The following is a 13697-nucleotide window of genomic DNA, read 5'->3' as shown; positions in this document are numbered from 1 at the left end:
AGGTAATAAAGATAGCAATAACTGTTGAAGAAGAAGAATATTAATCAAGTCTTATTTTAAAGTTTGGGACAGATGTAATTATTCTGTTGACTTTTGTCTTTCTTTGTGCTTGACTGGAGCACCTTTGAGTCACAGAGGTTTTGGCGAGGTCTTTAGTGCTTCAGCAGCACGATGAATGAGGTGTTCAAAGGTAGGAGGCAACACCTCTGACTTTGGCCCCAGGAAAATGTATGAGCCCTGATACTGTCTACCTTTTATAGAAAGTAAGTTTTGCCTTCAGATATTTGACCCCAGGTAAGTTGATCTGCTTGCCTTTTTTTAGCTCCGTAGTGTTTTCTCTGGGAGGCCAACTAAGTTCCTTTCAGTCAAAAAATAAAAGATCACACATGATTTGACAAGTTTGTTATAGTTTCATATATGTGCAAGGTGATCCAAGTAATGTCAATTCTTTTTCCTGTATCTCCACACATAAAATGAAAGGGTTTTTTAAATTTCATTAAATTTATTGGGGTGACATTGGTTAGTAAAATTACATAGGTTTCAAGTGTACAATTCTATAATACATGATATGTATATCACATTGTATGTTCATCACTCAAAGTCAAATCTCCTTCCATCACCATATATTTGACCCCCTTTACCCTCTTCTACCTCTCCCTTCCCCTTGACCCTCTGGTAACCACTAAACTGTTGTCTGTTTCTATGAGTTTTTGTTTGTTTGTCTTGTTTATTTGTTACTTTCAGTTTTATATCCCACATATGAGTGAAGTCTTATGGTTCTCAACTTTTTCTGTCTGACTTATTTCATTTGGCATAATAATCTCAAGATTCATCCATGTTGTCCAAAAAGGGGAATGTTGAGACAACTATCCAGCTGACTCAGGTGTAAAGTTTTATTTGTAACAATTAGGACTCTGCCTGAGTGAGGAGGATATATTTAAAGTTATGTTCACCATTGGTCAGCAGATCATGTAACTAGCTGAGTTATATAGTCATCATTTTAACATATTTTTTCAGTTCCCTACCTGATAGATGAAACTAGTTAAACATTGACACAGAAAAGCAGAACAATAAGGTACTAAAGGTGATGAAGAATTATTCACTAGCTAGAAAGAAAGTTACATAGGATCATTAGAAAACTCTAGAAAAATTACAGTTTTCTGCCAAGAGAAATAGAGACAGCCAAAGAGCTGAAATATGTACACCTCGGGCGGCTGATTAGTGTTAGGGCAAAAGCCTGTCTATGTGACTTTCCCTGAATTGGAATTCTCCCAGAATAATAGCTTAGTGACGTGCAGTCCATGGAGACAAATGCACATGTTTGTTCCACCCGTGCAAACTTCTGCCTGAGGTCAGTAATAAATACTATAATTAAAGTAGTTTGTGAAATATGAACTCAGAGAGGTGAAGGCAGGAATTGCACAGGTGGGGACATGACCATTAACGTTGGGCTGCAGGAGTGAGGAGTGTGGCAGCTCAGTGCATTGAATCCCAGCCACCCGAGCACCAACACTTGCTGACACCCTCCAGACATAGGAATGAGGATGGTTGCAGGTCATGCTGAAAATCTGTGACTTCTGAGAAGGAGTACATTTTGTGGTCTCATTCAATAATTTTAAAGTTGCTCAAGAACTAAGATGTCTATCACCAGCACAAATTATTGTTATGTTTTTTCCTGTTTGCATCCTGTCTTTAACAAGATCACCTAGAAAATGTGCCATCTGGTCAAAAAAGTTAAGTATATTCTTCCATATGTTTTCTCTCTCCTAACCTACATGTTGAATTTTAAAACTTTCTATTTTATAAATAATTATAATAGATCTGCTGTATGTACTCAGATACAACTAGTGCTAGTTAGTCCTTGTGTGAACTTTGCATTATATATAATACTATAAAATGAAATAATTATTTGGGTGTCTACCTACTTTTAGATCAAGTATTTTTGACACAAGTTAATGTTTTTTGGGGCCAAGTAAATTCAATAAGTAAAAGAAATTATTTAATAAATGGTTTTGAAACAACTGACTATACTGGAAAAATGAACCTCAACTCTTACCTCATTCCATAGACAAAGTAAATTTGACACAAATCATAGATCTGAACATAAAAATTTTAACCATATACCCTCTAGAAGAAACATGAGGGAATAGGTTAGTGACAATGAGGTAGGCAACAATTTCGTAGGATACAGAAACACTAATCATAAAACAAAATAATATATATTTAAGTTTACTAAAATTAAAAATTATAGATCATCAAAAGACAATATTAAGAAATGTATAGGTAGGGGGATCCAAGATGGTGGAACAGATAAACACTGTGCATGCTTCCTTCCATGAACACATTAAAATTACAACTAAATTATAAAACAGTCAATCTGGAGAACCATCTGAAATCTAGCTGAACAGAAATTTTATAACTAAGGGTAAAAAGAAGCCACATCGAGACTGGTAGAGGAAGCGGAGACGTGAAATGGGCTAGCCCCAAAACTGCACTTGGCGGTTTGAGAATCAGGAGGGATATCTCAGTCACAGAGGTTCCCCCAGAGGAGCGAGGGACCCCGGCCCCACTCCAGGCTCCTCTGGAGTGCTGATGCCAGAAAGAGGAGTCCCCACAATATCTGGCTGTGAAAACAAGTGGGGATTCCAATAATTCGGGTGGGATGGAAGGTGGTAGAAAACCCAGGCATCCCCATAAATGGCCTGCACACAGACTTTCTCACTTCCAGGATCTCACCCTGGGAGGAGAGTGACTCGGGGAAGGGGGGGCATCAGAGACATATGGGGGTCAGACTAAGGTATGTGGTTTTGGGTCAAGGGCTGAAAGACAGTAACCATTCACCCTGTGTCGGGTCCTCCTCCCATGTAACTGGCAGGCAGGCACCATCTTTTCTGTGTTGAGCCCTCCCCCACAGGCCATATCTGAGCTAATTTGTCTGGTGAGCTCCACTGCTGCAGTGCCAGAGGCACTTTCTCAGTGAACAGCCAGCCCTGTCCACATTGCATTATTTCTTGGAAAACTATTGAAGCCTGTAGGCCCCAGGCAGGTGGTGACTGGCCTCAATGTGCTCTGAGACATTTGCTCAGTAGCTCCAGGCTCAGCACTGGCACCAAACCAGAGTCTACATTTACCTGGTGACCACAACTCGTCCCACTCTAGTGACTCCCTGAGACCCTGCCTCCCCCAACTTGCATAGTGCCCAAGGCTTTATCAGCGTCTGAACCTTAAGAAAGCCAGCAGGTGGCAGCAGGCCTCACTGTGTCCTGGCTTTTTGCAGAGCTACCCCAGGCCTGGTACGGGTGGGAGTGCGTGGCCTCTCCCATATGCCTCCAAGTTTAGCACAGGTAAGAAACAACCGCCATTCACTTTGTAGCTCCTGCCAAGTAGACCCCAGCGAGTCACAGGCAGTGAGTGACCTGGGCCTGTAATGAAGCACCTCTCAAGAGGCCCCAGAACCAATATACTTGGAGGTTTGTGTCAGACCACAGCAGAGAACTGCCCAATTAGCCCCACAAGTGGCACACGCAAAGGTCGGTCTCAACAAGCACAAGTCCACTGGGGTGAATTCCACTTAGTGGGGTAAGCCCCAAGCACAGCAGCTCATAGGCTGCAGACATAGCCAAACCCCACAGACAATCAGCCTGACACCCACTCATGTGTCAATAGCAACCAAGGCTCAACTATAACAGGAGGGCACACACAACCCACACAAGAGACACTCCTGGAGCACCCAGAGCTAGTGACCAGGGAGACTGTGCCAGGGCCCCACAGGGCACCTACTACATAAGGCCACCCAGCCAAGACTGGGAGACATAGCAGATCTACCTAATACATAGAAACAAAGAGAGAGGCAGCCAAAATGAGGAAACAAAGAAATACTTCTGAAATAAAAGAAGAGGAAATTCCAGAAAAAGAACTAAACAAAATGGAGGCAAGCAAACTACCAGATATAGAGTTCAAAACAATGGTTATAAGGATGCTCAAGGAACTTAGTGAAAACTTCAACAAAGAGATAGCAAGCATAGAAAAGGACATAGAAACCATAAAAAATAACCAGTCAGTAGTGAAGAATACAATAACTGAAATGAAGAATGCACTAGAAGGAATCACCAGCAGACATAGATGACGCAGAGGATTGAATCAGTGATTTGGAAGACAAGGTAGCAGAAAACACTCAATTGGAATAGCAAAAAGCATCCAAAAAATGAGGACAGTTTAAGACACTTCTGGCACAATATGAAGCCTAACAACAGTCACATCATAGGGGTACCAGAAGGAGAAGACAGAAAGTAAGGTATTGAATGTCTATTTGAAGATATAATGATTGAAAACTTCCTTAACCTGGTGGAGGAAATAGACATACAAGCCCAGGAAGCACAGAGAGTCCCAAACAAGATGAACCCAAACAGGTCCACATCAAGACACATTGTAATCAGAATGGCAAAGGTTAAAGACAAAGAGAGAATCCTAAAAGCAAGAGAAAGGCAACTAGTAACTTATAAGGGAGCCCCCATAAGATCATCAGCTGACTTCTCAACAGAAAGTTTGCAGGCCAGGAGGGATTAACATGAATATTTAATGTGATGAAAGGCAAGGACCTACAACCATGGATAATCTACGCAGCAAGGCTATCATTTATAATTGAAGGACAGATAAAGAGCTTCCCAGACAAGAAAAAGCTAAAGGAGTTCATCATCACGAAACCAGTGTTACAAGGAAGGTCAGAGGGACTTCTTTCAGACGGAGGGAGTGGAATAAAAGATCAAATTATGAATAATAAAATGGCAATAGCTAATTCTATCAACAATTACTTTCAATGTAAATGGATTAAATGCTCCACTCAAAGACATACGATGGCTGAATGGATAAGAAATCGAGACCCTTACATATGCCGCCTACAAGAGACTCCAGACTGAAAGACCCACAGATGGAAAGTAAAAGGATGGGAAAAAATATTTCATGAATATGGAAACAAACAAACAAAAAAGTTGAAGCAGCAGTACTTATATCAGACAAAATAGACTTTAAAACAAAGTCTATAAGAAGAGACAAAGGACCCAGTAATCCTACATCTGGGTATTTATCTGAAGAAACCCCCAAAACACTATTCCAAGGGTACATGTGCATCCATATGTTCATTGCAGCATTATTGACAATGGCCCAGATGTGGAGGCAGCCTGAGTGTCTGTCAGCGAATGAATGGATAAAGGGGAGGTGGTACATAGATACAATGGAATATTGCTCGGCCATGGAAGGTAATGGGTCCTTACCATCTGCAGCAGCATGGATGGACCTGGAGGTTATTGTGCTGAGTGAAGTGTAAGACAGAGAAAGACAGATGCAATGTGGTTTCACTTATATGTGGAAATTAAAGTACAGAATAAACAAACAATAGAAACAAACTCATAGATACAGAGAACATTTTAATGGTTGCCAGATGGGCAGGGTTTGAGAGGGCAGGTAAAAAGGGGAAGGGATTAAGAAATACAAATTTGTTGTTACAAAGTAGTCATGGGGATGTAGGGTATAGCAAAAGGAATACAGTCAATAATATTGTAATAACTATGTATGGTGTCAGATGGGTATTAGATTTTTTGGGGTGATAGATGGGAGGAGGTTAGGGGGCAGGATGAAAAAAGTAAAGGGATTAAGAAGTACAAATTGGTAGTTACAAAATAGTCATGGGGAGGGAAAGTAAAGCATAGGGAATATAGTCAATAATATGGTAATAACTATGCCAAGTGGGTACCAGACTAGTCAGGGGGAATCACTTCTTAAATTATATAAACATCTGACCACTATGTTGTACACCTGAAATTAATATAAAATAATATTGAATGTCAAAAAACAAATAAAATAATTAATAAAATACAAAAAACAAAGAAAATGAATTGGTAAGCCATACATTGCAAAATATCTACAACACATATATCTGACAAGGAACTTATACCAAATATATATAAAAAGTTGCTAATCAACAACAAAAGGGAAAACAATTCAATAGAATGATGAATGGAAGACTAGAAAAAAATATACTTCACAGAGAAAGGTACACAAATACCCCCCCCCCGCCCCCAACAAAAAAATGTGTTCAACGTTATCAGCCATCAGCCAATTGCAAATTCAAATTACAATGCTGAACCACTTCACACTCCCTGGAATGGCAAACATGAAAAACACTGGCAACCCCCAAAATTGGCAAGGATGCAGGTTGCAGTAGTTTCCCATTGTTTATCAAATCACCACATACTCAATGGCTTAAAACAGCACAACTTTTTTATTTTAGAGTCTGGAGGTCAAAAGTCCTAAAATCAAGGCGTTGGAAGGGTTGGGTTCCTTCTGGAGGCCGCAGAGAGGACGTTTGCTGGTCTTCCCCACTTCTGGAGGCCACAGTATTCCTTGGCTCATGGCCTTATCCTCTGTTTTCAAGGGCAGCACTGTAGCAATTCTCTCTCTCTCTCTCCCTCTCTCTCCCCCTGCCTCCGTCAGTCACCATAGTTTCTTCTCTGACCCTGACACGCCTGCCTCCCTCTTACAGGAACCCTCCAGTCACCCCAATCCACAGGATAATCCAGGATAAATTCCTCTCAAGACCTTCAAATTATTCACATCTGCCAAGTCCCTTTTGCCACATAAGGGGAATGTTATCAAGCTTTGGGAATTAGGTCATCTTTGGGAGGCCATTATCTTGCCTGCCACACAGAGCAACCTGAATTTTCCAAAATTGCTGGTGGTGACATAAAATGGTACATAGTAACAGAAAACCAGGTTGGCAATTTCTTATACATTTAAACATAGTCAAACATACACAGGTAAACCTATGGCCTAGGAACTGGAGTCCAGGTTATTTACTCAAATAAAAGTCAAACACATGTCCACAAACACGTTGTATAAGAATGTCTATAGCAGCTTTAATTATGGCAGGAAACAGAAAATAACTCAAGATATTTACCAGCCAGAAAATGGGTTAATAGACGTTGGCATTTCCTACAAACGGATATGACTCAGCAGTGAAAATGAACAAACTAATGACGCATGCAACAACATGCATGAATTTTAAAACAACATTATATGGAGTGAAAGAAGCCAGACACAAAAGACTACACACCGTCATTCCATTTACAAAACTCCAAGAACTGGCAAACAAACTGGTTTAGTGGGAATCAGAGAGTGGTTACACTTTGGGGATGGAAAGTCAATAGAAAGGCATAGGAGGCCACTCTCTAGGGTGATTAAGTGTCCTATATCTGGCTTAGGATCGTGGTTACTTGGGGTATCCAGTTGTCATAACTCATCAAAATGGATACGTAGGATTTGTGCATTTTGTTGAATGTAAATTTTACATCCATAAAAATGTTTTTTAAAGTAAATGTGTGTATAGAACATATAAAACGTATTATATATATGGATTGAGGTTTGCAAAACAAGTTGTTTACTAGTAGGGACAGGACTATGGCCTCTCATGTGTGAGACTGATAAGAGTAAAGTAAAAAACATGTTTATGTTTAGACTATATACACATGTTTATATTTATGTGTGAAACTGAGAATAATAAAATTGAGTGGTAAATACATTCACCAAACAACTTTTGGTTATCACCTAAGAAGTAAACAAGTCCAAGGAAAGGAGGGTAAAAGCAGAATCCCAGAGCAAGGCCGTGAGTGGTCCGACTAGGCGCTCCAGCTAAGACCCTCTGTGAGGTGCAAGCCGTGATACTCCGGGCCTCTCTGAAGCTCTTCCCTGCAAGACCAGTTCGCCTCAGACCTGTCGTGGGCCCAGTCGTCTCTCCTGGAACAGGGACCTTCTCCATCCCGATTGACTCTGGGACTTGGTTCCTTATTAAATTCTATTCTATTCTGTATAACCTTCTGTGCTTACCAGAGCATTGGCCTCTGGCGGGACATTGGCTCCCAAATAAAGCTGTGTCACTCACTCTATTTGAACTTGTGTGCTGGGACTTTGTTTCCCACTCATGTCACGAGTACCACGTAGGGACATAGGGCCCTGCAGAGGGGTTAATGTCCCCTTGACTTTCAGGAAGACACTGAAGTGTGGTGACTGCCCTCACAGGCTCTCGCAACAATGCGTTTAAAATTTCTTGTCTTAACAAGATTTCAAGACTCCATGTTACATTTTTCATCTACAAGTCTCAATTCTGCCTAAAGGTAGTATTAATTCCATTATATTGGATTTCTGTAAAAGAAAACCATCAACACCACCCCCACAAAACTTTATTAATTGTGAACACACATGCACAAATGTCCTATTTTCCTTTTTCTTGATTTCTGCTCTCCCTTTGCCTGGATATTGATTATGATCCCTGAGAGCAAGCAACTTGACCTATTAGTAAACTGGGAAATGTGTTTTCTTTATTTTAATATACCACAGGCAGCCCTATGGCGAAGCATTTTTATTACAGTCAATTCTAACTATGTTTGGGTTCTGAATAAAATTCCTTCCATCCTTGATTGATGATTTTTTTTTTGTTAAATTGAATGAAGCCATGTTACACACCTAGAATCCATCTATTTTCTGTGTCTATCTAGCTATATGGAAAATCAGAGGTTATTATATGCCCCTATTTTTACATTTTGCACCGAACTTCTTCTATTCCTTTGAACATTCTATTTATCACAATTGTTGATTTTTCCTTGTCAAAGGAAAACGTTAGTAAGAATCACACTAGTTCTCCCCATAGCCTTGTTGGAAACTCTGAGGCAAAGATTTGGGTTCCCTCTGATCTTGGTGCTTATTCCATAAAATAACAGCACTTTATTCACCAAAGCGGGCAGCTGACATGTTCATGTTCATCGTTTCAATAAAACCAACGCTAACCTTGCAGCTCTCCTAGAAAGTCTTATTGTGAATATTAAACAAGTTAACGGTGAAATGCCGGCTTCACCTACAACCTCTATTTAGCTCAAATGCTGTCACAATAAGCGGCTTTTTCTTGTGTTTCTCGAAGATATCTCAGCTAACAGAGCCTCATTGTTTCTGAAATTATCCCTCTGAGGTGATTTTCATGACATCTGTGTAAGTCCACAGAGCTGAATTGCCTTCTAAATTATATCTAGTTGTGCCCAGGGATTTAATTAAGAATCTCAAAAATTGAGTAACAAGACCAAAAGGCACTTCAGAAGTTTTCAGTAAGGGGAAAGGTGTGCTTGATGCCTTGTGAGTAGACGGAAGATGACATAGTTGATAATAAGACAGATCCCAATATCAAAATGCAAGAGACGATGGAAAGGGAGGGAGATGGTACCTTGAACATCAGCTATTTAATACATCTATAGTGGTCCAGAGATATAAAAATATGATGCTTATTAAATTATCATATTGACACCAAAACATACAACTCTTTAGGAATCCAATTTTGAGTCCAATTTAAGCATTTTATAACGAACAAAATGTCAGTAATTGTTCCTAATATTATTACATGTCATAAGGAAAATAACTAAAATATACTGTTGCAGAAAAAAAGGTTCAAAGTATTTACTAACCTGTAACGTGTCCCTCAGTTTCCTCTAATCAGATGTTACTTTAGCTAACTATTTAAAACTAACTGATAATTACTCAGATTTGCCTGTTATTGGAAAGATTCAACTTGCCCAAACAAAGAATAATCCTTTGGGTTATTAAATGTCTATATAACTATTCCAGCTCAAGAATGAATTACCATTCAAAGCTGGATTTCCCAGCTGCTACTAGTGAGACCAGAGCCCTGGTTTTCAACCTGTGCAGTTTGGGTGTTTGCCTTAGGAGTCCGTACTGTGAATTTAAATTCCCTTGGAGGGGGGATGGGGTGAAAAAGGGAAAGGGATTAAGAAGTACAAATTGGTAGTTGCACAGTAGTCATGGGGATATAAAGTAAAGCATAGGGAATATAATCAATAATATGGTAATAACTATAGTGCCAGGTGGGTACTAGTCAGAGGGATCACTTCTTAAATTATATAAATGTCTAACCACTATGCTGTACACCTGAAATTAATATAAAATAATACTGCATGTCAAAAATAAATGGATACATAAATTCCCTTGTGCTTGGGGCTCATTCATCAAGGACATCATCCTTGCCATTGCCCAGATAATTCCTGCTCTGGCCATCTTTTTAATGAGGGCCTTAACTGCCAGAGAAATGGGAAAGGATCACCTGGAGAGATCCGTGACACCCTTCAGCATTAATGGAAATAAAGCTCTCAAAGACGCTCCCCGAGGCTGGGTCCAAATTAGCCCGTTCATCCGGAGAGGACATTGCATGTTCAACATCATACAGTATAAGCTGCTATTATCCCTCAAGTACAACTGGAATTGGTCTTTCTTTCCTTTTTTTTTTATTGTTAAAGTTTATTGAGGTGACAATTGTTAGTAAAGTTAAATAGATTTCAGGTGTACAATTCTGTAATACATCATCTATAAATCCCATTGTGTGCTCACCACCCAGAGTCAGTTCTCCTTCCATCACCATATATTTGATCCCCCTTACCCTCATCTCCCACCCCCCACCCCCCTTACCCTCTGGTAACCACTAAACTATTGTCTGTGTCTATGAGTTTTTGTTTCTCATTTGCTTGTCTTGTTCTTTTGTTGTTTTTGGTTTATATATCACATATCAGTGAAATCATATGGTTCTCTGCTTTTTCTGTCTGACTTATTTTGCTCAGCATTACACTCTCAAGATACATCCATGTTGTCCCAAGTGGTCCTATTTCATCTTTTCTTACCGCCGAATAGTGGAATCGTTCTTTCTAGCCTACCTGTCTATTGCTTTTTACCCTTAAACTCATGCTCTCCCTGATCCACAAATAGAAGACGGTGACAGCCTTCCATGAAAACAAAAACTAGAAACCAAAACCACCCGCATGACTGCATGCCAAGAGCTTTACTTTTTAACTTCTTCACACAGTGGCCATTTTAACCTGAGTTTGTCTTTCTTCCTAATCATTTCTCTCCAGGCGTTTTCATAAACAGTCATCCTATCCTTTGACAACTCCAAACATCATTTTCTGAGCACAGTGTATGTATTTTTTGGGTTGCTGTAGCCAATGACCACGAACTGAGTGACTTAAAACCACAGAAATTTATTCCCTCCAAGTTTGGAGGCCAGAAGTCTGCCATGCAGGTGTCAGCTGGGTTGGTTCCTTTTGGGGGGGCTATAAGTGATAATCTGCTCCCTGCCCCTCTCTCCTAGCCTCTAGTGCTGTCTGGCCATCTTTGATTCTCCTCATCTTACAACTGCATCATGGCCATCTCTGACTCTCTCTTTCATCACGTGACCATCTGCTCTCTGTGTTTGTCAGTCTTCACATGGTGTTCTGTGTGTGTGTCTGTCTCTGTGTCTCTTCTCCTTTTCTTACAGGGACACCTTCCTCCAGGAGGACTCCATCTTTACTTACATCGTAATTGCTTCTGCAAAGATCCTAGTACCAAATAAAGTCTTATGTAGCCACAGGTACCTGGAGTTAGGACACCAAGATATTTGAGGCTGAGGGGACACAATCCAACCCAGAACACATAGGATATGTGTTGATGGCTCCCTGCTATTTTTGTATGCCTCCTTTTCTCACTCTACCATGTTTTGCCCCCATTCCTACCTGGAAAAGCTTCTTCTATCTAAGCTGAACACACCAGCTCAAATGACCATCTGCTTCATAGATTTCCATAATCTCCCCCATACTAATTTTCACACAAGTACTTAGAACAAGGGTTGGAGAACCTAGTCTAGTATAATATAATATGTTCTCAGCAAATGGTTTTTAAATGAATACGTTGTGTTTACATATCATACTATTTATAATAATCTACTAGGCTAGAAATCTTTACACATATGAAACCAAACAGTGTACACACACTCATGACACCTCTTGGTAATATTTGTCTATTTGAACCATTTGTACAAAAGAGATAAGAATAGACTATAAGAATAAGAATAGATGATTCACAAGCATTTAATATCCAGCTAAATGATTCAATGTTCATTTTTATAAAATTATTCAAGTAGATAATTATCACGAAGTTATTCCTCACAAATAAAAACATATTGATCTTTCCCTTCCCTCACTTTTTTAACAGATTTGTCTGAAGATACACAATAAACATAAGATTCAATTTGTAATAGAACATAATCTGGAAAAATGCAAAGTATTTCATAAATGTCTATAATACATGAAAAACAATGTGATTATTGCTAAACATACAAAATGAGAAGGGCATCAACCACAAATGTTATTAGGAAGCTATTATAGTCATTCTCTGAGTGGGCAATCCATAGACCAAATCTATTGTCAATAAGCCTTAAAAGTATACAGTTAGCAATTTACCAGGAAGATGAAAAGGTCCTAGTGACTTACTCTCTTAGTCAATGGTTCTGTGAAAATTTTAAGTTCCACCAAACTGAAGTTTAGTGAAATATCTTTCCTGATGGGGCTTGATGTTCACATAAAATCAACTGGTCCCATCATCGATGTGTGGGAATCATGAGAGCATTAAATAATTGAAAATAATTGTGTTCTTTTTTAAAGAAGTCATTACATTAGATATAAAAACAACAGGTAGCAATACGTTTCACCTTAGTCTAATTTGCATGCATTCTCTTTCCAGTACTTTCGCCAGGTTCTTCCAAATGAGTCCTATTTTCAGCCTATCAGTACACTGCATACTAATAAATATAGTGACATTATACTCTAACAGCATAGAACTCTGACATATGTAATTATTATGTGAATGTTCCAAGTGGTATTTTGATGGCTACATTTGCCATAAATATCATTTCATATTTCTATTATAACTGGTAATTTGAAGAATAGATTTCTCTAACCTTACCTACTACAATCCAACTAGTTCCCTCTCATTTAAATTAATAGCACTTTACATGTGTGTAAACATATGCACAATATGTGTATTTTATATGTACATGTATGTGTACATGTCTGTATATGTGTGTGTTTTTTCTCTGAAAATATCACCCTAATTCTTTCTAAAAATCTGTTGTTGACAATTTTGTCGTCTTAAGAGAGCACAAAACTCTACTTCGTATTTAAGGTCTAGCCTGTACAATTAATCTCATCACATTATTTTCCCAAAATTGAACCCAGCGCTTCAGCCAAACAAAAGTATTCACTCTTCCCATCTCTTCCTCTTTGCATCCACACACCCTGAATTCTAATTCATCCTCAATGGACCATCTCCAGTGTTACCTCCTCCTTGAAACCTCTATTAATCTCCACAATTAGCATCAACGTTTTCCCTTTTAATGTTCTCAGTGCTTTAATCTCACTTAGCAAATGTAAAACATCGTCTGCTTCACATCATATTAATTCTCATCAGAGACACAGCTCAGCTTTGAAATGACAAAGTCCTTCAGGAAAGGAATTTTTATGTTCCCAGGTGGTAGTGTAATGCCTGGTCCAGAGTAAATATTTTGAAAATATTTGATGAGTGAACTAGTTGAAAGTATTTAATACAAATTCTGAAGTTAGCACCTATTAGTAAGGAGCTGTACCACAGAGAACCTGCCTGTAGTTAATCAGACATCACTGTATACATGTCTTATATTGAAAACAATATTACAACTAGAAATTAAAATAGTATTTAATAATGGGTGACTGTATCTTATTTATCTTTCCATAATTTACTTCATAGGATAAAGTCAGTATCTTATATTCTGGATTCAGAATCATTTTTATTGTCAGAATACA

This window comes from Rhinolophus sinicus, linkage group LG10 (assembly GCF_036562045.2).
Source record: "Rhinolophus sinicus isolate RSC01 linkage group LG10, ASM3656204v1, whole genome shotgun sequence".
NCBI classification, from domain to species: domain Eukaryota; kingdom Metazoa; phylum Chordata; class Mammalia; order Chiroptera; family Rhinolophidae; genus Rhinolophus; species Rhinolophus sinicus.
The sequence above is the reverse complement of the archived record's forward strand: the minus strand, read 5'-3'. Positions refer to the sequence as shown.